This window comes from Triturus cristatus, chromosome 12 (genome assembly GCF_964204655.1).
Source record: "Triturus cristatus chromosome 12, aTriCri1.1, whole genome shotgun sequence".
Taxonomy (NCBI): Eukaryota; Metazoa; Chordata; class Amphibia; order Caudata; family Salamandridae; genus Triturus; species Triturus cristatus.
Genome location: NC_140595.1, coordinates 387,104,238 through 387,131,978, shown reverse-complemented (window position 1 = coordinate 387,131,978; position 27,741 = coordinate 387,104,238).

Genomic DNA, 27,741 nt, shown 5'->3' with positions numbered 1-27,741 from the left:
TACCTACATCTAAAGACATCATAAGGAGGTGGGAGGGGAGGCCATGTGGAATGTAAGACGCATCCATACCCAACAGAACAAGGACGGGAACAGACCACAGCAAATCACAAAAGGTGAGGGTACATGTTGGGGACGAACATCAAATGACCTGTAAAGAATAGGAGAAAAACGATTATCTTAAGAGAAAACATGAAATACATAATACAATGCCAACATAACAAGATGAACCAACTAACCATATGATGACATAGAAACATATATTGTAAATTGAAGTAGCAAATGTTAGAACCTTATAATGAAAGACTCAAAAAGAGAAATTGTTATACTAATTGGAATAAACAATTAAACATTTTGAGAAGATGACGCTCCAGAGAAGTCCATAGAGTTAATTTTGCAAGAATTGATGAAACTCTGCAGTTTGACGAGGTCTTCATAAGTCGTTATTTTGTTTTTATAGGTAACCATAAAGAGGCAGGGATGAAAGAGGCCGTATCAGGCACCCGTAGCTTGTTAATCAAGTCTCATGTTCAAAAATTATTTGCGCCTGTTAGCAGTAGATTTAGTGTAGTCCTGAGCAAAAAATAATGTAGAACCAAACCATGAAATATGTTGAATAGATCTAGCTGCAGAAAACCCTTTGAGGAGATCTGTGTGTTCAAGGAAATACATGATGACCCCTCTTGGTCTTCAAGAAGAGGAGGTGTCCGCGCATTGATGACCAAGTCTGTGAGCGCTTTGAATGTTAAGCAAAGTTCCTTCAGGTAGGTGTAATACTTTAGGAATGAAGGATTTGAAGAATGATAAGGGATCTGAGCCCTCTGAACCTTCCGGTAAGCCACAAATGAGAAGATTGTTTCTTCTATTTCTATTTTCCGAATCCTCAACCTGCTGCTGTAGCGACGAAACCTGGGACTGAAGAATATTGACTTTCTCATTTGTATGTGCATAAGAGGAAATACTGTGCTCCGCTGTGGTAAGGCGCACATTCATTTGAGACCAGTTTCTGTTAAAAATTGCAATTTGGTAGACGTATCCTCCATATATGGGCGGAGCACCCATATCTCTTCCAATAATATATCTAAAGATACAGGAGAAGAGGGTTTTGGTGGAGAAGGTGGGTCCTTCTTCAGTCTTTTGGTAGTGACTTTTCCAGTCACAGAAGTACCTGTGTTCGAAGTAGGTGAAGCTTTGGCAAGAGAGGCCAATGAGTCTTCCATTTTGAGGAATTCAGAGAAGATTTTAGAGTTTTTAATAAATGCGTGCATGGTATGTGATGCAGAGGGTACAAGCTTTCTTAGTCTTCCTATAAGAGAGTCCTATAGGTGATGAATTAAGGCTCAGTTATGTTGTGTTCCCTCATATTCATAACCACATCAGGTGAGGAAGGACCTTGAGTAGACTTTAAACAAAATTTATTGCAAGCAACGCGCCCAACAAGTTATTGGCAAGTGGTAAGGAGCAATCTCAGAGAAAAAAGAGTTGCACAAACAGGCTTTCACACCATCTCCTGATAGGAGCAAGATGTAAGAACATGTTGGAGTGTATTCAGCTTAATTTCACACACAACAAAAAAAGAAAAAAAGGGGTAATGCATTGTGTGTTTTCAAGTACTGATAAGGCCCCGTGTGTAAAATAATCATGGCGCTGAGGAGGAAATATCACCATATGTGTGTGCAGGCAGGATTCCTCTCACCGGTATTTCTCCTGAGGAGAGCGTTGTATTCAAAATGGCACCCGCAGTCAGCGCAGCAGAAACGCCAAGTGCTATTCAGAGGATTCCTAGCCAAGCATGTTATAGAAATTCCCAAAATGAGACTCAGGGAGGTCAGCACATCGTTTGCTGTCCAGAACCTCTCACCAGGACCGAGGAGGAAGTTTAAAAGTTTGGCTGCTCTGACCCGTCCCGCGGAGCTTCACTTGAACGCCGCCATTTGCCTCGGGCATCAAACCACGCCCCCGCCTCTCCACTCTGAATACTGCATTCCATACAGAGCTGGCCATCAGCAAGGTCGTGTGTTCGCCATCTTGCCTCAGCTGAAAGCACACCTTTAGTTTCCAAAAACATGCAACATTTTTTAAAGGTGTATGTCTGGTCTAGTGGCATTAACATACGTCTCCATGTAGTGAAAAATATTAACATTAACCCTATGCCTCAAACAAAACCACCCTTAACTTTGCAACAGCACTAGTATCTATTTCACATAGAGCCATTCACTGCCTCCTGTACCACAGTAATGGCATATACTGGTACAGTATACAGTTGCAGAAAAAACATATTTTGGATTGCTTAAATGTTGGACCTTTACGATGAGCATGCACAAACCTTTTCAAACAATATCTTTTTAATGTGCATGCCATTTATTCAAGCAAGTAGGGAGACAGAGAAGCACTGAAAATGTGCATTTTGTAACAAACTTTGTATAGGAATGTTTTAAGAACAGACAATGCATCTGGAAAGCAAGGGCCCTGATTTAGAATTTGATGGATGGGTACTCAGTTGCAAATGACACAGCTATTCCACCTGCACAATTACAAACACATTAGGAGATAATGCACATGAAATTAGGTGAACAGGATATCCAACACTTTTTTGGTTCAGTACCCACACACCAAAAACTCTAAAACTAAAACAGGCCAAAATTAGGTTACTGGTCCATTACAAATGATGGTAATGATTCTAAGCACAGAGGAAAGCAAAATACAAGCAGTTAATAAGATGAGGAGTACTGGAAGCATGCTGTGGCCAATCCATGTCTCCATTGACATGGAAACATCTCAGGGTAAATGGCCACTGCTGCAAATTATAAATCTTACATTGTTTAGCCAAAGGCTCATTCCATTGCACAACTATCACTGCAGAAAGGAGTAATGGTGCTAGAAGCCAATTTGTAAAGGGGTACTGGTCGCAGAGTATGGCCGAAGACAACATCAGGGTCAAATAGGGGTTGTGGTGGACACGCTTGCTTAGGTCTCTGCAACATGGGCTGAAATCTGCTTCATTAACATAACATGTGTATTTGAAAACCCACATTCACCCATGGGCATCTTGGCACTGAATAACAGATGTTTATTGTTACCCAACTCAATGGTATTCATTTCATCAACCTCAGAAGGATGAAAGGCTGAGTGGACTCACAATTTGAACCTGTGACCATGAGATCAAACACAGACCCCTAGAGTGGAAGTATTAGTCCACTAAGCCACCAGACCCGGCTATTTGTGCACCTAGGGCCAGCATCCACTAGCAGAAGACAGAGAAGTGGCTGCGCTGAATGGGGCAGCTCCAACAGAAAATTAGTGTGCTACTGAACTGATCCCTGCAGAGAGAGGATGAGCTGTGGGAGACTGTGTCCTAGCAGCCTCCAGAAGCAGTTGTGACTGGAAGACTGGAACATACCTGCTCCTTCTTCTTGGAATCTTGCAGCAGGCTCCGTTTTGCTTGACTTGGCCACAATGGTGATAATCTGGAGAGCTACTGCGCTGGCGCCTGAGACTCTGACCGCGTGAGTAAGCGGTCTGGTGAGAGCTGAACGCAGTGAGGTAGCTGGTGTGGAGGCCGTCCTCCTACTGGAAGATCTGTGGTGTGCCCGGTGGATGTATGGATGCTTTTCTCTCTCTTCCTCTTGCAGGGTCGAGTTGTGAGTATTTGGTCGCAGGACTGGAGTTCCAGGTGGAGGGCAGTATGGATCAGTTGCCCGTCATTTGATTACTGAGACCAGGATGGTGGGTGTGAGATGGGTGCAGGGCCCTCTAGCTGATGGGGCGGGGGCACTGAAAATGTAAAGAGCCCCAGACCCCCGCAGCTGCAGAGGGGCAAGATTTAAGGATATCGGAACCTGGGAGGAGTTTGCCTGCATCGCCCCCTTACCTCCACTGGGGGAATTAGTGCACTGGGTGAAATACAGACATGCCATAAGGCTGCTTTTGCCACCCCAACACCTATTGGGTGGAGCAGATGGTGCTAGGGGATGGTAGGCCTACTGCAGTCGTTGTCACTGCAGGGAGAGCCGGGCACATCAGGTGGTCTCAGAAGCTGGGAGAGAGAGCCCCCCTATCAGGCTGCAGCAAGAGGTCAAGCCAATGCTGTGAACCCACATCCAGTAAAGACCATCTTCTCAGGCACCCGTTGCCCTTCATCCCTGGGGAACTGCTGGGCTGCTCATTCCTCCTGAGCTCATGCTGACCCGGGGGTATAGCTGGGGTATGTCGTGCCTTAGCAATTGATACATACATTCTGCAAGCCTTGGGCACAATCTGTGCTTTTATTTAAACTCCAGACATTGACAGGAATTGTATGGCAAAAAGATGTAGATTTATTTGTCTTTATTACCTATGACCTTCCTGAGTGATCACCTTTAGACATTGTACTTGATGGGTAAAGCAACACTACTGCCCTGGAAAATCCGTGGTATGAACACTAGCGGATGCGCCACTCTGTGTATCAGTATATTACCCCCTCCAGTGCCCATGACGAGCTGGACTCGTCATGGAGCACAGTCGCGCTGTGCCCATGACGAGTCCAGCTCGTCATGAGGCATTCCCTGGGGAATCCCTCTGGTGCGGGCACCAGAGGGATTCCCTTTAATTAAAAATAGCCTCGGGAGCTGGGGAAGAGCTTCCCCAGCTCCCGAGGCCCCCCCCCTTTTACTGTAATGACGATCGGCGGGCACGTCGCCTAGAGGCTCATTTCAGTTTCACTTTCTACGTGCTCAGGGGGCTATCTCAGCCCCCTGAGCACGTAGAAAGACGGGAGAGGTATCGTTGGAAAGGGGAGAATCTCCCCTTTCCAATGGTACCCCTCCCCAGTAGATCCCTGCTTGGGGATCGCCACAGGAGGGTGATCCCCAAGCAGGGATCCACCCACTAGACACCAGGGAGGGGGGAGCGGCCCCTTGGGAAAGGGCCTTTGCTCTCCCTGGTTATTTTGGCGCAATTTAGTCTTTTTGCCCCCCCGGGGGGGCAAAAAGCCCACTAGACACCAGGGAATTAAAAAAAAAAATAGGGGCGGGGGCTGCCCAAAACGGGCAGGCCCATGCCCCCACCCCACCCCCCAATTACTACAGTCTTTCTGCCCCCCCGGGGGCAGATGGGGCATTGGCCCCTAATCTGCCCCTTTGGGGGGGCAGAAAGCCCACTAAATACCAGGGATTAGTTTTAGGTTTTTTTTAGGGTGGGGGCTGCCCGCAACGGCCATGCCAATGCCACCACCCACCCACCACCATTACAGCCTTTCTGCCCCACCTGGGGGCAGATGGGGCATCAGCCCCCAATCTGCCCCCCGGGGGGGCAAAAAGCCCACGAGACACCAGGGAATAAAAATTTTAAAAAAAGTAGATGTGGGGGCTGCCCAAAACGGGCAGGTCCATGCCCCCACCCCACCCCCAATTACTACAGTCTTTCTGCCCCCCCGGGGGGCAGATGGGGCATTGGCCCCTAATCTGCCCCTTCGGGGGGGGCAGAAAGCCCACTAAATACCAGGGATTAGTTTTTAGTTTTTTTTAGGGTGGGGGCTGCCCGAAACGGGCACGCCAATGCCCCCACCCACCCGCCACCATTACAGCCTTTCTGCCCCCCCTTGGGGGCAGATGGGGCATCGGCACCCAATCTGCCCCCCACGGGGGGGGGGGCAAAAAGCCCACTAGACACCAGGGAATAAAAAAAAAAAAAATAGAGGTGGGGGCTGCCCAAAACGGGCAGGCCCATGCCCCCCCCAATTATTACAGTCTTTCTGCCCCCCCCGTGGGGCAGATGGGGCATTGGCCCCTAATCTGCCCCTTCAGTGGGGCAGAAAGCCCACTAAACACCAGGAATTGATTTTTTGATTTTTTTTAGGGTGGGGGTGGCCCAAAACGGGCACGCCAATGCCCCCACCCAGCCGCCACCATTACAGCCTTTCTGCCCCCCCTTGGGGGCAGATGGGGCATTGGCCCCTAATCTGCCCCTTTGGGGTGTGGTACTGGAAATTCTGGACCCGTGTTATAAACATCGTCGTATCATGACGATTTTGGTATCAGCAGACCGAGAATGATCAGAATACTATGCACAAGCATTTTCGTCATATTCGGGTGACGAAAATACCCTGAAATCAGAGTTTCCATCCTGAACCCTCGGTTTCCATTTGAACGGCAGCCATTTTGTGATTGCCCTCACATAGGCCAATGACTAAGGCCAAAAACGAGTCTGAAGAACACATGCACCTTTGCTGACTCCTCTGTGACCTGGGCAAGCTGACTCCAGTACCTGAAGCCAAACCTGTTCGGCCAGTTCCTTTCCCAGTGGCCGAATGAGATTAGTATCAAGGCACAACATATCATAAAACCTTTCATCACACACAAACCATGCCTAATCTTACACACACCTGTCCCTGTTTCTTACTTTATGACTTGCTTTACGAGGAGGAGGTGCCCGTTTTTATTGGGGGTCCGTTGATATCTGATGAAAGTACCGAGCCTTGCCGAGTAATTGATTGAGGGCTGGACAAACTGAAATATGGGCTTGTCATCATGACTCTGCTTTTTCTTTGTAGGGAAAATATGTGAATGGTCAACTGTAAAATAAGGAATGTTTGCCTAAAGCACAATATTTTGTATAAAAGGAGAAGGCTGGCTTTGTAACTTTGAGCAGTCTTCTGAGAATATACACCGTGCTGTACTTCTAGGATACCTGTTACTGGCTGCAGCCAATAAATACGATCTTTGACTTCACCAAGAAGACTCTGTGTTTCTGTAGTCTGAAACAGGAAGGACTCGAAGTCTTAGGGTGTGCTCCCTGGCACCGCTGGGTTCTGAAAAACCCAGTACTTCAGTTGGTGCCCAACGTTGGGCGATTTCAGCGGTACCGGTCCAAGCCAGAGGTTCGTGAGGAGCTTCGTGTGAAAATTCTGGAGGAAGGCCGCCACTTCATCGACCCCTGTATGTCGACGTGGTCCGAAAGTCTTTGCTGCGAGGTTCCCCGCTTCCCGACGGCTACGAAGGACTGCTGCCCTGACTATCGCCCTGTTTTGGACCCTTGATGATTGGTAGAGCGAAACGATAGACGAGTCTTCTGGTGACGTCATCGATACCTCAGTTAAGTATAAGTGGAGCGTCTACCAGTCCTTAGTTTGGTTCTTAGTTTGGTATCCCCTAGGGATCTTTGATTTGGAACTTGAAAGTACCAAAGCCGAGGGACTCGTGTATTCACGGGACTATCGTATTCGATAATCCTTTGAAGTTTGAAGCTAGACTAGAGAGCGAAGATGCCTGGTCTTAGCAGACTTGGAAATTTGTTTTGTCTTGGTTGTAATAGGGATTCCTGATTGGAGGACTCGTGTCCGGTTCCTCCGATTGGAACTCCAACCTATGAACTATATGTGAAACATGGCGTAGTCCCCATCACATATAATGAAGTATGGATCCGATACACCAGGAAAGATGGTGTTTTAAAATGGCCCCAATATGGTAGTTTTGACACAGAGATTCTGGATAATCTGGAGGTTAAACTTTTTAAGAAGAAAGCCCGGCCGGCGATGTTTGACTCTTTCCGCCTATGGCGTAAGAAAGCCAAACAGAAGGAAATTAAATTAGCAAAGAGAAATAAGAGAGAAAAGGGTATCTCGATAATGCAAGCTGCTATGCAGTTTAAAGATAATGAAGAAGAACAGATGAGTGAGCAGTTGCACAGGCAACGTAAAATGGTGATCGATAAATGTTATCCAGTTTAGCCGCTTCTTCAGCAAGATGCAGGAAAAGAAATTGAGAAAGGTCCTTTAATGTCGAGATTGGTGCCTGAGGCAAGATGGCGGCTGTGATGCGGGCTGTGTAAGCAGCTCTGTTCCCCGGCTCCGCGTTTTTGGAAGAAAAGGAAAAAAAGCATGTCGACGAGGGGTTGAGTTTATTACGAATCTTCCTCTTTTAAAACAGAGAGCATTTATTTGAGCACTAACCGTGCTAAAGGAAACTTACAAACTTTAAACTTCGGCAACGGTGGCAACTTCAACGATTTTAGACTTCAGCGGCGTGTCCGTTCCGGGCACTCCATCACGGAGATTACTGATTGCTGGCTGGCTGGCTTCCGAGGCATCGAACGCTGAGCATAGCTTGTTAACGGATGCTGCTTGACGTCTTCGTTGTGTTCCGGTCCCGCGAGCGCTTCGTTCTGTGGCGTCTCCTAGGATCTTTGGCGGGAAGTCGGTTCCTGGTTGCCCGCGGGAGAAAGAGTGGGAGCAGCGTTTTGCAAGGAGGTGGGAAAATGCCGCAGAGAGTACAGAAACCGCAAACGAAAGTCCAGACCCGTAGTGTAAAGGTAAAGTTACCGGTGGATGAGAGACCACCTATAGTTAAAAATACTGTAACTGAACCTACACTTACAAAAGAGCATGAACTTTCTAATGGTAACGATGGTGTGGATGACGCTTTGGGAGATCAGACCTGTAAAAGCACATTTAAATCCGCACCTCAAAGCTCTCTAAAACAAAACGCTCTCCCATTTCATGGTTTTTTTGATAAAAAAATACCTAAGCATACTGCAACTACATCCTCAACGCTTGTTATTACGGAGGCTGCTGTCTTGGATTGTAACAATGTTACCTTGGTTGAAGGGACGTCTGAGGCCACAGATGCAACAGTACCAAGTGCGAATCCCAGGGCCCGGGACTCTCAGAGAGTTATGGCAGATGATGGCCAAACTGACCCGCTGCAGGATATAATGCTCGGCGATTCTTCTGCTGGTATAAAAGCAAATCACATGGCGGAAGGTTTAAAGTCCCAAGAGGCTCCGGAAAACTTTTATTCTTTGTCGGACCATTCATCTGATGAAAGTTCAAGTGAAAGGAGGGAGTGGGCGGACAATACGGAAGAAAACAGTTTTTCGGGTGAAGGTGAAGACGAAGATGAAGACGAAGAGGCTGGTCAATCTTTTCTAGTGTCACCCAATGATAGTATGGCTACATTGAAGAAACGTAAGAAGAGGAGCGTTCATAATATTGCCTCAAATAAACATATCTCCAAAAATGTTGAGAAAGCTCTGCCTGTTTCTCTTGATGAGAATAGTTTTGATGTCCAGACCGGGGTTGTAAGCTCAGAGAGGTCTGCTACTTTTCTAGAAATAAATTCTCCGATGGAAACACCTCCTGAAATCACCCTGTCCACCATCTATGACACCATGATGGCTCATCGGGCAGAAACTAAATCAGAAAACCTTCGTGCCCAGGCCACTTGCACAAAACTGAAAAATACTGTTTGTCGTGCAATCAAACTTACTTCTGAAACAGCGGATAGAGTGACAGAAGCTGAGGCTCGCATTTTGGCACTTGAAGAAGAAATGAAATCTCAGAAGCAAGAACTTGAAGTTGTCAAAGGCCTTAAGGATGACCTTTCTTATAAATTATCAGATCTCGGAAATCAGGCTCGCAGGAATAATTTGCGTTTTCTTGGGATTCCAGAAAAGAAAGAGGGAAATGACATTAGGCAGTTCGTGATTGGACTTTTAAATTAGGCCTTTCCGGATCTAAAAGTGTGGGACTGGTCAAAAGAGATCCAAAGAGCTCATCGCTTTCCTTTTGCTATTAGGAAACCACGGCAGGGTGAAGCAGAGTTTCCTCGTGCAATCTTGGTCAGCTTTAACAATTTTTTGACGAGAGAAGACATCTCAGCTCTAGCTAGACCAGATAAAAAAGCAACTGCTAAAGGATGTTCTTTCTTTGTTCGGCCGGACTTTTGTCAGGCAACTGTGACCCAGCGGTGGCATCTCAGGCAGCTAATTCCAGATTTCCAGAAAAAGGGAGCTACTGTTTATCTTCAGAACCCGGCTAAATTAAAGATTTTGTGGAAAGGACAAACTAAATTTTTCTTTTCCGAGATCAAGGCCAAAGAATATTTGGCTAATCTTTAAACTAAAAGCTTTTTTACCTAGTTTAGCTGCTTAACGTGTTATATTTAGTGAAGATTTACTCTCTCAAGAGAACAGTACTATTGATGTCTTTTTTTTTTCTCTTTCTTATTCTTTGTACTTTTTCCTTATTGTGTATTTGACGCGGAGTTCGGTGAACGCAGTGTCTCATCTAGCAGGAACTGAGAGTTCCTGAGTCTCATGTGTTGGGGGGGGGAGGGGGGTGGGTCGGAGGTCTTGTACCTGGGGGTGGGGTGTGGGGTGTAAAGCAGCAAGATTGGTTGACCTATACTCTATGCAAAGAAACTGGTTATTAATTTTTTTGTTAGGAATACGAAATGGGGAGAAAATTAAAAATGTGTTCGTTAAACATTAATGGCTTGAATGATTATAGGAAGATCGGGGTCTTACGACATTTGGTTCATCTGTTGAATATTGATATCCTTTGTCTCCAAGAGACACATATTTCTTGGGCTAAGAGGGATCTGTTAAAAAGATTGGGTCTCGAGCTCTTAGTTTGCTCTAAACAAATGGGAACCACAAGAGGAATAGCTGTTCTCATGAAACAAGGGATTGGGAAGTGTAGTAAAACACTAGGTGACAAATGGGGTAGATGGGGAATAGCGCAGATTACTATAGATGGGGTGGAATTTACAGTGTGTTCATTATATGGTCCTAACTTAGATGATAAAGAAATGTTCAATCTTATCAATTGTGAATTAGCTAATTGGAATCAGCCCTTGACTATATGTGGCGATTTTAACATCAATATCGCAGCAAATTGCAATATAAGAGACACCTGGAACTATTAAGGACGAAAGATCCAATCTTACAGAGCCCTTAGGAACTTAGTTTTGGGGAATGGACTGATTGATGTTTGGAACAAGCTTAGACCTACAGAACCAGGCTTTACCTATTTTTCTGCGCCGCATCGTAAATTTGTTCGCTTAGATTATTTTTTTATTTCTCCTAAGGTTTCTGATGATGTAAGTATAGAGGTTTTACCATAAATTATTTCTGACCATAACCCTATTGTTCTAAAACTTTTAATTCCTTCTATTGAGCATTGTAACAAGAGGCAATGGTCATTTCAAAGGAACCTACTGTTAGATCAGGATTACCTATCCCATATGGATCGGATTATTAAGGAATGTTTTGCTAATAATAATGGGTCTGCATCGATACAGGTAGTTTGGGATACTTTTAAATCGATTATTAGAGGTGAGACTCTGAGTTTCTCTCAACATCGTTTAAAGAAAAAACAAGCTGAATTTATTGCTGCTTTGGATAAAATTACTTCTGCAGAAGTAAATTTAGCTTCCTGTATTGGAAGTGGTATTGGTATTCAAGAAGCTCAGAAAACCGTATCAGTGGAACGCTCGATGGTTTATTCTTTTTTGGCAGAACAGGTAGCGATAAAATACAAATTATTCAAAAAAGACTGTTATGAACTAAGCGAACAGACGGGTAGGATTTTAGCTCAAAGACTGAAACAAAAAGCAGCCAACACGGAGATTTTTAAAATAATAGATCAAAATGGTGTAGCTCAAGAGACTACCTCTGGCATATTAGGGGCATTTCGGGACTTTTACCAATCTTTATACAATAAGTCGAATGATGGCACCAGTATAAGGAATGATGTGGTTAACTACTTTTCAAGTTTAGATAGCTCTTCTTCTCTTACTGCTGCACAAAGTACAATATTATCTGCCCCAATTACTTGGGAAGAGTTAGAAGAATCGATACTGGGTTTGGCTATTGGCAAAGCGATGGGTCCGGACAATATCCCTCTAGAATTTTATCGCACCTTCCGCAACAACTTGAAATCTGAGTTATTAAAAAATTTTCAAGAAGCCTTTTTAGGCCGATCTCCTCCTTCATGGTCATTAGCAACTATAGTTGTATTTAAAAAAAAAGGTAAAGATGCTTTGGATTTAGGGTCGTATAGACCAATTTCTCTACTAACTTCTGATAGTAAGATTTTTTCCAAAATATTAGCAAACCGACTGAAAGACTTTATGCCTAATTTAGTTGCAAAATTTCAACATGGTTTTATTAAAAATAGAGATACAATGGACCATGGTGTGGCACTATTGGATGCAGAAAAGGCGTTCGATAGGGTTGATTGGGGATTCCTCTGGTCTGTCCTAGTCTGGAAGGGATTCCCAAGTGAATATATAACAGCCTTGAAAGCTTTATATACTGACCCTAAGGCAAGTATACGAATTGCTTTGGATATTTCTACAACATTCTCAATAACGAGGGGGACAAGGCAGGGATGCCCTTGTTCCCCCCTGTTATTCGCACTATATATAGAACCATATTTACAAAAAATTATGCGAGATGGCAATATTCCCCCAGTGATGATCTACCAAATCGAGTATAAAATTCTGGCTTATGCCGACGATGTCGCGATAGTGACCTCCGACATTAATCAAGCTTTTCCCAAGATTATAGAAACAGCTACTGAATTTGGATCATATTCTGGGTACAAATTAAATATCTCAAAAACACAGATGATTCACTCAGCTACTGGCGTACCAATTGGTCTGCCATTATCCAAGACGGCTTTGTATTTAGGCGTGATTTTGTCACCTAAAGTAGAAGATATTGTCGGGCTTAATCTTGACCCCTTACTTGGCTCTACGAATAGGTCCCTGGAGAGGTTAGATAATCTACATCTTTCTTTGTATGGTCGTGCTAATGTTGTTAAGATGCTTTTTTTCCCTAAATTTCTTTATTTCTTTCGGACCATACCATTACTCTTTCCATCCAGTTTTTTTATTAAATTAGATAGGATAATATCTAGATTTTTATTGGGATATAAAAGAGCAAGGAAGTCCCTTATTAGTTGTACCTTACCCCCGCTCCATGGTGGTTGGGGGATTCCAAATTTTCGTTTATACTACATGGCGATATCACTTAGACTAATGAGTATTTTAATTTTTGAGGGGATATTTTTGGATGATTTTCTATACCCCTCCATTTATACAATGATTCTCGGTAGCCAAGCACACAGATGTTTAGTCCGTTTTTTAGAACCAAGTTACTATAAGAAGACAAGATTTAAAGTAATGGAAACGGCCTTCCAATTATGGAAAATATGTAAACGAAGACTCCGTCTAGATAGTAACTTCAGTTTTTATATGCCCTTATATGATAACCCATCGTTGCCACCAATATTTTCAGACCATATCATGCAGCGCTGGCAAAATTTTAATATTTGTCAGCTTGGGGATCTCTTTCCAAATGAACAATTTACAACTTTCTCGCATCTTCAACAATTATATAACTTACCTAAAGCAGACTTTTTTAAATACCTTCAAATACGCAGCTTCCTAAGTCATAAAAACTTAGTGAAGTCTAATAAAATTAAGAAACACGAGGTACTAGAATGCTGCCGGAAACAAAATAAAATTGGGGTGATATATAAGGCAATGATTAAAGGCCTAGAAGACAATCTCATATCTTATAATTCAAAATGGCAAAAAGAAATGGGTATTGTAAATATAGACATATTGGATGCTTTAGTTTTGTCTGACCAAGTATTATGTAATGGATCTTTAAAAAGTCAGAGTTTTATGAGCACATTTGATTTATATTATACTCCAGCCAAGTTATTAAAATGGAAAGGGAATGCTGGAGATAAGTGTAATCGTTGCGGATGTATAGGTGCAAACTCCATCCATATGTTTTTTTTATGTCCCAAATTATCTCAATTTATTTCTGAAGTTCAAGCGTTTTTAAACCAAATAACGAATATTCCTTTAGTATTGTCTGTTGATCTCGTAATACTCGGCATCCAAGCTAATCCAGTTAGGCTGCTCACACGTACGGAAGAAGGTTTTCTATTTATATCAATGTCTATTTTCAGATACTGTATCACTTCGCACTGGCTTGATGCTGATCCTCCTTTATTTTTTCAATGGCAAACTAAATTGTTAAATATCTATCAATTAGAGAAAGCTGTGTATTGTTTAAAGGGGACGAAAAAGAGGAATTTTGGTTTAAAATTATGGGCTCCTATATACAATTGGCTACAATGCTAAAAATATAATTTGTAATTAACCTGATCTTCCTGTTATGAAGTATGTAAAACAATTGTTTTTATTTTTATTTTGACTACCTATGTGCTGTATAATCCATTGGACATTATTGTGTTTGGAGCACTATTTACTTGCTGCTATGAAAATCAATAAAAAAAATAAAAAAATAAAAAAAGAGAAAGGTCCTTTAATGTCACACTTGTTGAGTTCGCCACCCCCTTATGCGCAGAGTGCTATAGCACCTCCGCAACCTTTAGTTGTGCAACCTCCGGTTATTATGCCTCAGGTTCTTCCACAGCCGCCAGCTCCTCTTCAGTTGACTCCTACTCCTATGGCGCAGCCCCCTCAAGGGCCGCCGACTTTGCTACCTGCTCCATCTGTACTTCCTACGACTTTGTCTACTACATCGACTGCCTCTTCTGGTGTTCTTCCTGATACTGCCTCTGCGTCTGCATCTGCGTCTGCCTTGCCCCCCTCTGTTTTTCCCCCTGTTCTTTTGTCAACTTCTCCTTCTATCAGACAGAGAATGACTGATACTGTTGCTAGCATTATATTTCCTCTCTTCGGGTCATCTGGAATGACCCCTGATTCGGAGCGTAAGCAGTCGCGTAGTCAACTGCTTGATTCTCGAGAGAGAGAAGTGTTTGACCATATGGCGCGTAAATGGGTTACTTTCCCTTTTAAATATGATGTAGAGTCTGTTATGGATGTCTTCCGTCAATGGGAAGCACCAAAACAAAGATAAGTTTTTGAGAAAATGTGTGCTTTCCTTTGTGAGGAATTGGAGGATAATGATTTAGAGACAAATCCGCCTGATTTATGCCGTGTACGGTTTGAGTTTTCAAAGGGCACGATTGTGGGTTCCGATGTTGAGAAAGCAGTTGCGACATTGTTGTCATTTAGGAATAAGGATCTTTCCCAGTCACTGTTTGAACATGACCCCTCAGTTAGAAAAAAAGTGAGACAGTACCCAATGAGAGAAGCCCCTCCGGTATGGAAGGACGCCGTTGCGGCTGATGCCGTTAATAACATTGCTGCTGCTCCAGCTCATTTTCAGCGTGTTTGGGTGCATGTTCCTTGGAAGCGAGCTGAAGTTTTAGCCCTTAAACAGACTTTGCCTGACCCCCGTAAAAACCCTGCAGGGTATTATAAGGAATTATCACAGACTGCAGACTCATGCATTATGAATTTAGCCGACATAGATATGTTATTTGGGAATGTTGTTCCACAGCCTTTGTGGGGATTGATTCGCCATACAGATCATGCGCAAGAGTTAGGTGACTCATGGGCTAATATTAGTACTGCAAATGATAGACAAGCTGTTGGTGCCAAGCCTGAGCCTTTGGTAGCAGAACTTCCTGCTAGGATCATTACTTACATGAAGACTTTAATGCCTGCGATGCATGCGAATTGGGATAAATTGTCTGCGTGTAAGCAGAAGAAAGATGAAACAGTGTCTGATTTCTTCACCAGGTTTGAGGAAACGTTTATCGACCACAGTGGTCAAGATATGAGTACAGAAGGTGGTCAACGGTTGTTCGTTGACAAGTTTGTGCACAATTTGCTTCCCGAGCTGTGTTAGAAATTGAAAGATTCAGAGAGTTCTTGGGCCGTTTCCTCTTCAGCACAAATATTGGCTACTGCACAGTACTACGAAAATAGGGATAAAGATGAGAAGGATAGAGCAGACAAGAAAACGAAAGAATTAAAGACGAAGGTTCTTTTACAGCAGGCGTATCCGCCACGTGGTGGTCAGAGTAACTATCAGCAACCTCAACAGTTTCAGAGAAACTCGCAAAGGTTCGAGTTTTCTCAACCACGTGTTCCTGTAGGTCCCAATCAGTGTTCATATTGTAAAGAAGAGGGTCATTTCAAATATAGTTGTCCTATTTTGTTACAGCGTACGAATGGTGCTTCTGGCGCAAGAGGTCGAGGTGTTCAACAAGCTCCTAGAGGTAGAGGACGTGGAAGTGTCCCCCAGAACGCGCGTTCCCTTCCGTCTCAGAATTCAATGAATAGTTTTGACCAGCAAAATAACGCGTCTGGTAGGACGGCTCAGTACTATGCTGACGACTACTATGCGGAAGATGAGAATACGGAAGGTAATGATTGCTAGGACAGCCATAGACAAAGGGAGGGAGTTGTTACAGTTCCAGTAGATCAGAGTGGACCTTATGTTAAGGTGATTACATCAGGTGTGTCAGAGCCTTTTCTGTTGGATACTGGTGCTACAAAGAGTTCTATTATACACTCAAAGCTCCCTGGCGCACCTTTGTCTGGCAAGATGAATGTTTCAGTAGGTTTTTCTGGCGCCCCAGTTAGGAACCCGATTTCTAGTCCTATGTCCCTTTCTGTTGGACCTTGTGAATTGAAAGCACCCCTTATTCTGACGACAGGTTGTGGTGAAAACTTTTTAGGATTGGATTTGTTGAAAAGATTGTATGCGACATTATATTGTTCTCCTTCGGGAGTACAACTTACACTGGGTAGGAATGTGTGAAGATACGATAGAGAGTGTGAAGTCTCTTCAAGCTGAAGCTTCAGAGAAAGAGTTGAGTGTGTGGAGAGAAAGTACGGGTAAATTGGATGAAAATGGTTGTTGGGTTGACTTGTCAGAACATCAGCGATGGTTGTTACCCGATGCGTATGTGCTTGCAGTAGTGACAATGGCTCATGGAATGGCCCATATCAGTGTGAAAGGGATTTGTAAGTTGTTGGCTCCAGTATGGCAAAATGCTGGAATTCCTAAATGTGCAGAGAATGTGGTCAAGAATTGCATGGTGTGTCTGAAATACAATCCTGGTAGGGGAACCCCAAATCCAGCTGGTCATTTTGCACCTCCAACGTATCCGTTCGAGGTTTTGCAGCTAGATTTCATCCACACGGAAAGGTGCAACAATTTGAAATACATACTCGTTGTTGTTTGTGCCTTTTCAAGATGGGTAGAAGCATATCCCTTGAAAGACAACACTGCCTTATCCACAGCTAAAGCCCTTGCCAAAGAATTCTTCCCTAGGTTCGGAATGCCGAGAATGGTCTGGAGTGATAATGGGAGTGAATTTGTGGGTCGAGTGATGAAAAAGGTATGTGAGGGGCTAGGTATCCAGCAAAAATTTCACGCTGCAAATCACCCCCAATCAGCTGGACTAGTAGAGTGCTATAATGGCACGCTAAAATTAAAATTGGCAAAGATACAAGCGAGCTCTGGTCTTAAATGGCCTGACGCGCTGCCTTTAGCACTCCTATCAACAAGAATGACTGTGCATTCGCGAGTGGGACTTAGTCCCTATGAAATTGTGTTCGGCTGCCCGGCCAACATATGGGGAGTGCCAAGGCCGACAAAATTCAGTGAGATCGAACACCCTGTACTGCTTGATTATTTGTATGAATTGACGGCTAAATTGCGTGTATTACACCAACAGGTTCACGATACTCTGCCTCAAGTCTCTGAAGCTCCAGGACATCCTATCGATCCTGGATCATGGGTGCTGGTCAAACATTTCCAGCGGACAAACAATGATCAGCCCCGTTGGACCGGCCCCCATCTCGTCCTTCTCTCAACAAGATCAGCTGTTCGAGTGGAAGGGAAAAAGAACTGGATTAGCGGCGTACACTGCAAGAGGATCCCTTTGCCTCTACCGTATGACCGGTGGGTCCAGGAGGGGATTGCTGACTCTGAGACTGAGACCGTGCCTCGTTTTCTGCCTTTTAGCGATGCACGTGTAAAAGAAGCTGTGCCACCATCAATTTGATTGAACACTACAGAGCCTGAACTCTTGTTCCAGAACCAGACAGTACCTGGAAAAAGCCGTTATAATTTGAGGCCAAGAACTATGGACAAATAAAAAAAATCTTTTTTCTTTGCTATTTTTGAAAGAGCAGCTCTCTCATCTGAGAAACTTTCTTATTTTTTATTTTTATTTTTCGAACCGCCATCCGGGTTCAGCTGTAGGGTCGTGGTTGCCCAAATCTTTGGAGTGCAGCTGAAGACGTTAGGTCGAAAGTTCTGGTCGGTCTAAGGGAGTTGCCCTGGACTGACAGAAGCATTCCTTAGCATGGAACACCCTACCACCACGAGCAGCAATTAGAGAGGATGGAGTTTTTCGAGAATGAGAGACCTGCCAAACAGATGGACTTTAAAGCCAGAATGTGTATAATGATGACAAAGAAACGATTTTTGATATTATGTATTTTCATGGTGCTTAGTGTAATGACGTTTCTAATAGGATATGTTTTATTCTCTTTCCAAGTGACATTTGCACCCACTGCACAGCCCATACCTCCTTCTACTGTTTGCTCGCATTCTTTTCACCCTCTGCCTGAACATGAGTCCGCTAGAAGATTAGAATTTGTCAATAATTCATTCATTCAGCTTCTACACCAAAACAAATTAGTAGTGAACACAACTAACTGTTGGGTGTGTGGTCTTATGCCTCATACTACTGATAAAGGTATCCCTTATCTGGTCCTGCCTTTCAGCCATAATGGTTCTGTGTGGGCATATAGAACGATATTCATATACGCTCATGAAGCCAACCCCCTACGTTCTGTGAAAGATAATCCTAAGAATAGTGCTCTAGTTAAGGGTATAGTGGATATGATTAGGGAAGATATTTCCTATGAGACTATCCCGAGAGAGGAGACACTAGCATATATTGGATGGAACATAACAGGATATGGAGTTACTCTGAGTGAGAACCAGCAAGCAAAGAGATCCTCCCCGATCTGGATTGTACCCCATCAGGGTCACCTATGTCTGCAAGGTAATGGCAAGAATCCCAGAGCTCAGTTAGGGAAAAGTATCTGCACTGAAACATATGTTTTTGCGTCTCAGACTTCCCCTTCGTTCTTAGCAGCTAAGGGTACCTATTTCATCTGCCATAATAGAGCCTATACGTGGTTGCCCCCTGACTTCTCAGGCGCATGTTTTGTTTTGTTCCTGTTGCCTCCCACCTACACAGCCGCGGCAGATTACCATAAGACAAGGATAGTTAGAGGTGTCATCAGTAATGAAGACACTACAGGACAAGAACTTGGAGATTTGGTAAAGGGTTTTCTGCTGTTTTGGGGGCCTATGGTTAACAGCAGGAACATAAGGCAATTGACAAGGGTGGTTGAATCCACGGTAGTTGAAACCGCCGGTGCCCTTAGTAATTTGACTGCTGAGCTCCAGTCGGATCGCCTTATGACTCTTCAGAACAGGGTCGCATTAGACGTCATACTTGCAGACCGAGGTGGGGTATGTAAAGTGATCCAATCAAGTTGCTGTGTTTTCATTCCAGATAACGCTCCGACAGTTTACCAGGCAATTTCCAAACTGCATAAGATCTCCGAATCTATTCACGTGGATAAAGGAGATTGGTCATTGATGGGGTGGTTCTGGGAACTGATATCCGTCTGGGGATGGGAGATTCTGATAGTCATTATGATGATCTTAGCCATTCTTTTCCTGTTCTGTCTGTGTGTACAGTGTGCTCCTGCAATATGTGGCCTCTGTGCTACATCGTGTGTAAGGAAACATGTATCAAGGGATGAGCTAAGTAATAGGATGATGCTACAGCAACATCTCAACGACTTTATGAATATAGACCTGGACTCAGACCTGGACTCAGATTAGCGTGAGTATAGGTTATTGCCTATGTAAGGGCAAAAGGAGGGTCTGTGGTACTGGAAATTCTGGACCCGTGTTATAAACATCGTCGTATCATGACGATTTTGGTATCAGCAGACCGAGAATGATCAGAATACTATGCACAAGCATTTTCGTCATATTCGGGTGACGAAAATACCCTGAAATCAGAGTTTCCGTCCTGAACCCTCGGTTTCCATTTGAACAGCAGCCATTTTGTGATTGCCCTCACATAGGCCAATGACTAAGGCCAAAAACGAGTCTGAAGGACTCATGCACCTTTGCTGACTCCTCTGTGACCTGGGCAAGCTGACTCCACTGCCTGAAGCCAAACCTGTTCGGCCAGTTCCTTTCCCAGTGGCCGAATGAGATTAGTATCAAGGCACAACATATCAGAAAACCTTTCATCACACACAAACCATGCCTAATCTTACACACACCTGTCCCTGTTTCTTACTTTATGACTTGCTTTACGAGGAGGAGGTGCCCGTTTTTATTGGGGGTCCGTCGATATCTGATGAAAGTACCGAGCCTTGCCGGGTAATTGATTGAGGGCTGGACAAACTGAAATATGGGCTTGTCATCATGACTCTGCTTTTTCTTTGTAGTGAAAATATGTGAATGGTCAACTGTAAAATAAGGAATGTTTGCCTAAAGCACAATATTTTGTATAAAAGGAGAAGGCTGGCTTTGTAACTTTGAGCAGTCTCCTGAGAATATACACCGTCCTGTACTTCTAGGATACCTGTTACTGGCTGCAGCCAATAAATACGATCTTTGACTTCACCAAGAAGACTCAAAGTCTTAGGGTGTGTTCCCTGGCACCGCTGGGTTCTGAAAAACCCAGTACTTCGGGGGGGGTGGAAAGCCCACTTGACGCCAGGGATTTTTTTCGCGCAATTTTCTTTAGGGTGATGGATTTTATTTAGGGTAGAGGCTGCCCGAAACGGGCACGCCAATGCCCCCACCCCCCACCACCATTACAGCTTTTCTTCCCCCCCCCGGGGGGCAGATGGGGCAGTAGCCCCCAATCTGCCCCCCCCAGAGGGGCAGAAAGCCCACTATCCACCAGGGATTTTTTTGCGCAATTGTTTTTAGGGTGTGGGCTGCCCGAAACGGGCACGCCAATGCCCCCACCCTCCCCCCCCACAAAAATGACAGTCTTTCTGCCCCCCAGGAGGCAGATGGGAGCTGTAGCCCCCAATCTGGCCACCCCTGGGGGGCGCAGAAAGCCCACTAGAAACCATGGATTTTTTTGTTTTATTAGTGTAGGGGTAGGGGCTCCCCAAAATGGGCATGACAATACCCCCACCCCACCCCCAGAGAAACTCCAGTCTTTCCGGCCCCCTGGGAGGGTAGTTGGCGGCAGCGGCCCCTGATCTGCCCCCTGGGGGGGCAGAAAACCCACTAGGCGCCAGCGAGTATGCAGGCTTTTTTTATGCGTGGGGGCTGCCCAAAATGGTCATACCAATGCCCCCACCCCCACAAAAAATATCCACAGTCTTTCTGCCTTTTTGGGGGCATATCGGGCTGAAACCCCCTTCCCCGATTCCCCCCCAGGGCGGCAGAAAGCCCACTGGGCTCCGGCTTTTTTTAGCAATGTGCATACCTGTGGATTTTGGGCCCTAGCGCAGTTGGCACGTAGGCAAACCTTGCAAACCTGTACATTTTTTAAAACTAGACACCAAGGGGATTCCAGGATGGGGTGACTTGACTGGCTCTCACCAGGTTCTGTTACCCAGAATCCATTGCAAACCTAAAAATGTGTCCAAAATAACACATTTTCCACACATTTCTGTGGTGGAAAGTTCTGGAATCTGCGTGGGTCCACAAAATTCCACCCACCCCACGTTCCCCAAAGTCTTCTGAGAAAAATGGTACCTCACTTGCGTGGGTAGGCCTAGTGCCCGCGTCAGGCAAGGGCCCAAAACCAATTGAGGAGACATCAAAATTACCTATCAGAAAACAACCTGGTTTTGCAAAGGGGGTCCCATGAGTTTTTGGCCCCGGGCTTGGCGGCTATCTAGGGAAACCTATGAAACCCACACACTTCGGAAAACTAGACACCCGGGGATTCCAGGGAGGTATGGCTTGTGTGGATCCCCCAATGTTTCCTTACCCAGAATGCCCTACAAACCTCAAATGTAGCTGAAAAAATCACGTTTTTCACAAATTTTTGTGTGGGAAAGTTGTGGCATCACCGGGCTGACACAAATTTCCTACCACCCAGCGTTCCCCCGGGTCTCCCAATAAAAACGGTGCCTCACTCGTGTGGGAGGCCCAAGTACCCGTGACAGGCAAGGGCCCACAACGTAGTGAGGCGACATGAAAATTGCCTATCTCAAAACGACCTGGTTTTGCAAAGGGGGTCCCTTGGGTTTTTGGCCCGGTGCTCAGCGGCCACCTAGGGAAACCTACCAAACCCACACATTTCTGAAAACTAGACACTTGGGGGATTCCAGGGAGGTATGGCTTGCGTGGATCCCCCAACGTTTCCTTACCCAGAATGCCTTGCAAACCTCAAATTTAGCTGAAAAAATCACCTTTTTCACACATTTTTGTGTGGGAAAGTTGTGGCATCACCAGGCTGACACAAATTTCCTACCACCCAGCGTTCCCCCGGGTCTCCCGATAAAATCGGTGCCTCACTCGTGTGGGAGGCCCAAGTACCCGCGACAGGCAAGGGCCCACAAAGTAGTGAGGCGACATGAAAATTGCCTATCTCAAAACGACCTGGTTTTGCAAGGGGGGTCACTTGGGTTTTTGTCCCGGTGCTCGGCGGCCACTTAGGGAAACCTACCAAACACACACATTTCTGACAACTAGACACCCGGGGGATTCCAGGGAGGTATGGCTTGCGTGGATCCCCCAACGTTTCCTTACCCAGAATGCCCTGCAAACCTCAAATTTAGCTGAAAGAAATCACCTTTTTCACACATTTTTGTGTGGGAAAGTTGTGGCATCCCCGGGCTGACACAAATTTCCTACCACCCAGCGTTCCCCCGGGTCTCCCGATAAAAACGGTGCCTCACTCGTGTGGGAGGCCTAAGGACCCGCCACGGGCAATGGTCCAAAACGTAGTGAGGTGCACTACGTTTAGGACCCTTGCCTGTTGAGGCGCACTACGTTTTGGACCCTTGCCTGTCATGGGTACTTGGGCCTCCCACACGAGTGAGGCACCGTTTTTAACGGGAGACCCGGGGGAACACTGGGTGGTAGGAAATTTGTGTCAGCCCGGTGATGCCACAACTTTCCCACACAAAAATGTGTCAAAAAGGGGATTTTTTCAGCTAAATTTGAGGTTTGCAGTACCTTCTGGGTAAGGAAACGTTGGGGGATCCACGCAAGCCATACCTCCCTGGAATCCCCCGGATGTCTAGTTTTCATAAATGTGTGGGTGTGGTAGGTTTCCTTAGGTGGCCGCCGAGCACAGGGCCAAAAACCCAAGTGAACCCCCCTTGCAAAACCAGGTCGTTTTGAGACAGGCAATTTTCATGTAGCCTCACTACGTTGTGGGCCCTTGCCTGTCGCGGGTACTTGGGCCTCCCACACGAGTGAGGCACCGTTTTTATCGGGAGACCCGGGGGAATGCTGGGTGGTAGGAAATGTGTGTCAGCCCGGTGATGCCACAACTTTCCCACACAAAAATGTGTGAAAAGGGTGGTTTTTTCAGCTAAATTTGAGGTTTGCAGGGCATTCTGGGTAAGGAAACGTTGGGGGATCCATGCAAGCCATACCTCCCTGGAATCCCCCGGTTATCTAGTTTTCAGAAATGTGTGGGTTTGGTAGGTTTCCCTAGGTGGCCGCCGAGCACCGGGCCAAAAACCCAAGTGACCCCTCCCCTTGCAAAACCAGGTCGTTTTGAGGTAGGCAATTTCCATGTCGCCTCAATACGTTTTGGGCCCTTGCCTGTCACGGGTACTTGGGCCTCCCACACGAGTGAGGCTCCGTTTTTATCGGGAGACCCGGGGAAACGCTGGGAGGTAGGAAATTTGTGTCAGCCCGGTGATGCCACAACTTTCCCACACAAAAATGTGTGAAAAAGGTGATTTTTTCAGCTAAATTTGAGGTTTGCAGGGCATTCTGGGTAAGGAAACGTTGGGGGATCCATGCAAGCCATACCTCCCTGGAATCCCCTGGGTATCTAGTTTTCAGAAATGTGTGGGTTTGGTAGGTTTCCCTAGGTGGCCGCCGAGCACCGGGCCAAAAACCCAAGTGACCCCCCCCCCTTGCAAAACCAGGTCGTTTTGAGGTAGGCAATTTCCATGTCGCCTCAATACGTTTTGGGCCCTTGCCTGTCACGGGTACTTGGGCCTCCCACACGAGTGAGGCACCGTTTTTATCGGGAGACCCGGGGGAATGCTGTGTGGTAGGAAATTTATGTCAGCCCGGTGATGCCACAACTTTCCCACACAAAAATGTGTGAAAAAGGTGATTTTTTCAGCTAAATTTGAGGTTTGTAGGGCATTCTGGGTAAGGAAACGTTGGGGGATAAACGCAAGCCATACCTCCCTGGAATGCCCCGGATGTCTAGTTTTCATAAATGTGTGGGTTTGGTAGGTTTCCTTAGGTGGCCGCCGAGCACCGGGCCAAAAACCCAAGTGAACCCCCCTTGCAAAACCAGGTCGTTTTTAGACAGTCAATTTTCATGTCGCCTCACTACGTTGTGGGCCCTTGCCTGTCGCGGGTACTTGGGCCTCCCACACGAGTGAGGCACCGTTTTTATCGGGAGACCCGGGGGAAGGCTGTGTGGTAGGAAATTTGTGTCAGCCCGGTGATGCCACACCTTTCCCACACAAAAATGTGTGAAAAAGGAGATTTTTTCAGCTAAATTTGAGGTTTGAAGGGCATTCTGGGTAAGAAAACGTTGGGGGATCCATGCAAGCCATACCTCCCTGGAATCCCCCGGGTATCTAGTTTTAAGAAATGTGTGGGTTTGGTAGGTTTCCCTAGGTGGCCGCCGAGCACCGGGCCAGAAACCCAAGTGACCCCCCCTTGCAAAACCAGGTCGTTTTGAGGTAGGCAATTTTCATGTCACCTCAATAAGTTTTGGGCCCTTGCCTGTCACGGGTACTTTGGCCTCCCACACGAGTGTGGCACTGTTTTTATCGGGAGACCCGGGGGAACGCTGGGAGGTAGGAAATTTGTGTCAGCCCGGTGATGCCACAACTTTCCCACACAAAAATGTGTGAAAAAGGTGATTTTTTCAGCTAAATTTGAGGTTTGCAGGGCATTCTGGGTACAGAAACGTTGGGGGATCCACGCAAGCTATACCTCCCTGGAATCCCCCGGGTGTCTAGTTTTCAGAAATGTGTGGGTTTGGTAGGTTTCCCTAGGTGGCCGCCGAGCACTGGGCCAAAAACCCAAGTGACCCCCCTTGCAAAACCAGGTCTTTTTGAGATGGGCAATTTTCTTGTCGCCTCACTACGTTTTGGGCCCTTGCCTGTCGCGGGTACTTGAGCCTCCCACATGAGTGAGGCACCATTTTTATCGGGAGACCCGGGGGAACGCTGGGTGGTAGGAAATTTGTGTCAGCCCGGTGATGCCACAACTTTCCCACACAAAAATGTGTGAAAAAGGTGATTTTTTCAGCTAAATTTGAGGTTTGCAGGGCATTCTGGGTACAGAAACGTTGGGGGATCCACGCAAGCTATACCTCCCTGGAATCCCCCGGGTGTCTAGTTTTCAGAAATGTGTGGGTTTGGTAGGTTTCCCTAGGTGGCCGCCGAGCACTGGGCCAAAAACCCAAGTGACCCCCCTTGCAAAACCAGGTCTTTTTGAGATGGGCAATTTTCTTGTCGCCTCACTACGTTTTGGGCCCTTGCCTGTCGCGGGTACTTGAGCCTCCCACATGAGTGAGGCACCATTTTTATCGGGAGACCCGGGGGAACGCTGGGTGGTAGGAAATTTGTGTCAGCCTGGTGATGCCACAACTTTCCCACACAAAAATGTGTGAAAAAGGTGATTTTTTCAGCTAAATTTGAGGTTTGCAGGGCATTCTGGGTAAGGAAACGTTGGGGGATCCACGCAAGCCATACCTCCCCGGAATCCCCAGTGTGTCTAGTTTTCAGAAATGTGTGGGTTTAGTAGGTTTCCCTAGGTGCCGGCAGAGCTAGGGTTCAAAAACTACAGCTAGGCACTTTGCGAAAAAAAGTTAATTTTTCACTGCGAAATTGAGGTGTGTCCACGATGTGTTTTGCGCTGTTACCTGTCGCGTGCACTAGGCCGACCCACACAAGTGAGGTACCATTTTCTCGGAATACTTTGGGGAACACGGGGTGGGTGGAAATTTGTAGATCCACGCAGATTCCAGAACTTTCCACCACAGAAATGTGGGGAAAATGTGTATTTTTTGGCAATTCTTTAGGTTTGCAAGGGATTTTGGGTAACAGAACCTGGTGGGAGGCAGTCAAGTCACCCCATCTTAGATTCCGCTGGGTGTCTAGTTTTCAAAAATGTATAGGCTTGCTAGGTTTCCCTAGGTGCCGGCAGAGCTATGGTTCAAAAACTACAGCTAGGCACTTTGCCAAAAAAGGGTCATTTTTCACAGCAAAATTGAGGTGTGTCCACGTTGCGTTTTGCGCCGTTTCCTGTCGCGGGCACTAGGTCGACCCACACAAGTGAGGTACCATTTTTCTCGGAATACTTTGGGGAACACTGGGGGGGTGGAAATTTGGGGATCCAAGTAGATTCCAGAACTTTCCACCACAGAAATATGGGGAAAATGTGGTTTTTTTGGCAATTTTTGAGGTTTGCAAGGGATTCTGGGTAACAGAACCTGGTGGGAGGCAGTCAAGTCACCCCATCCTGGATTCCCCTGGGTTTCTAGTTTTAAAAATTTATAGATTTGCTAGGTTTCCCTAGGTGCCGGCAGAGCTATGGTTCAAAAACTACAGCTAGGCACTTTGCCAAAAAAGGGTCCCTTTTCGCTACGAAATTGAGGTGTGTCCATGTTCTGTTTTGTGCCGTTTCCTGTCGCGGGCACTAGGCTGACCCACACAAGTGAGGTAGCATTTTTCACGGAAAACTTTGGGGAACGCGGGGTGGGTGGAAATTTGTGGATCCACGCAGATTTCAGAACTTTCCACCAGATAAATGTGGGGAAAAAGTGTTTTTTTGGCAACTTTTTAGGTTTGCAAGGGATTCTGGGTAACAGAACCTGGTGGGAGGCAGTCAAGTCACCCCATCCTGGATTCCCCTGGGTGTCTAGTTTTCAAAAATGTATAGGTTTGTTAGGTTTCCCTAGGTGCCCGCAGATCTAGGGTTAAAAAACTACAGCTAGGCACTTTGCTAAAAAAGGGTAATTATGCATTGTGAAAATGTGGTGTGTTCACGTTGGGTTTTGAGCCATTTCCTGTCGTGGGCACTATGCCTACCCCTACAAGTGAGGTACCGTTTTTATCGGGAGACTTAGGGTAATTCAGATTTGTAAAGGAACTGGTTTTACCTATTGACTTTTGATGCATTTCTTCCTTCCAAATGAAAGACATTGTGTAAAAAAGAAGTCAATCTAAAAAATGACTGATAATTCTCATGCTAGTATGAGTATTCCCAATTTCGGAAATGTGCAAATATCTACTGTTTCTAAACTCTATATTTTGTTCCCATTTCAGAAATACATAGGTGTCTTTCATACCGATTTTTCCATGTACACATTTTTACAGAATAATTACTATATACCCGGTACATAATAAAAAACCATTGCAAGATGCTGCTCAGTTTTTGGCTCTGGGTTCGTCGGGTTCTTAGTGAACCTACAAGTCCTATATATCCCCACAACCAGTAATGTCCAGCGGATGTAACGGTATATTGATTTCAAAGAGCTGTCATAATTAGAAGAAGTTACAGGTGAAAACGTTGACACAAAAGGCTTTTTTATTCAACAAATTTTCAATTTATCCTATATTTAACTGTTAGTTTCTGTACAAAAACCTTAATGGATCTACACAAATGACCCCTTGCTGAATTCATAATTTTGTCTACTTCTCTAAAATGTATAGCTTTCCAGGATCCATTATTTCTTTTGTACCCATTTCTACCATTAACTGGAAGGAGGTCAAAAGCACAAAAAATAGCAAAAATAGGCTATGTCCCAGAAAAATGCCAAAACTGTGTAAAAAATGTTGGGTTTCTGACAAAAGTCTGGTATCCCCTAAAAGCTGGGAAATGGTGATTTCAGCCCCACAAACCCTTTTTTGA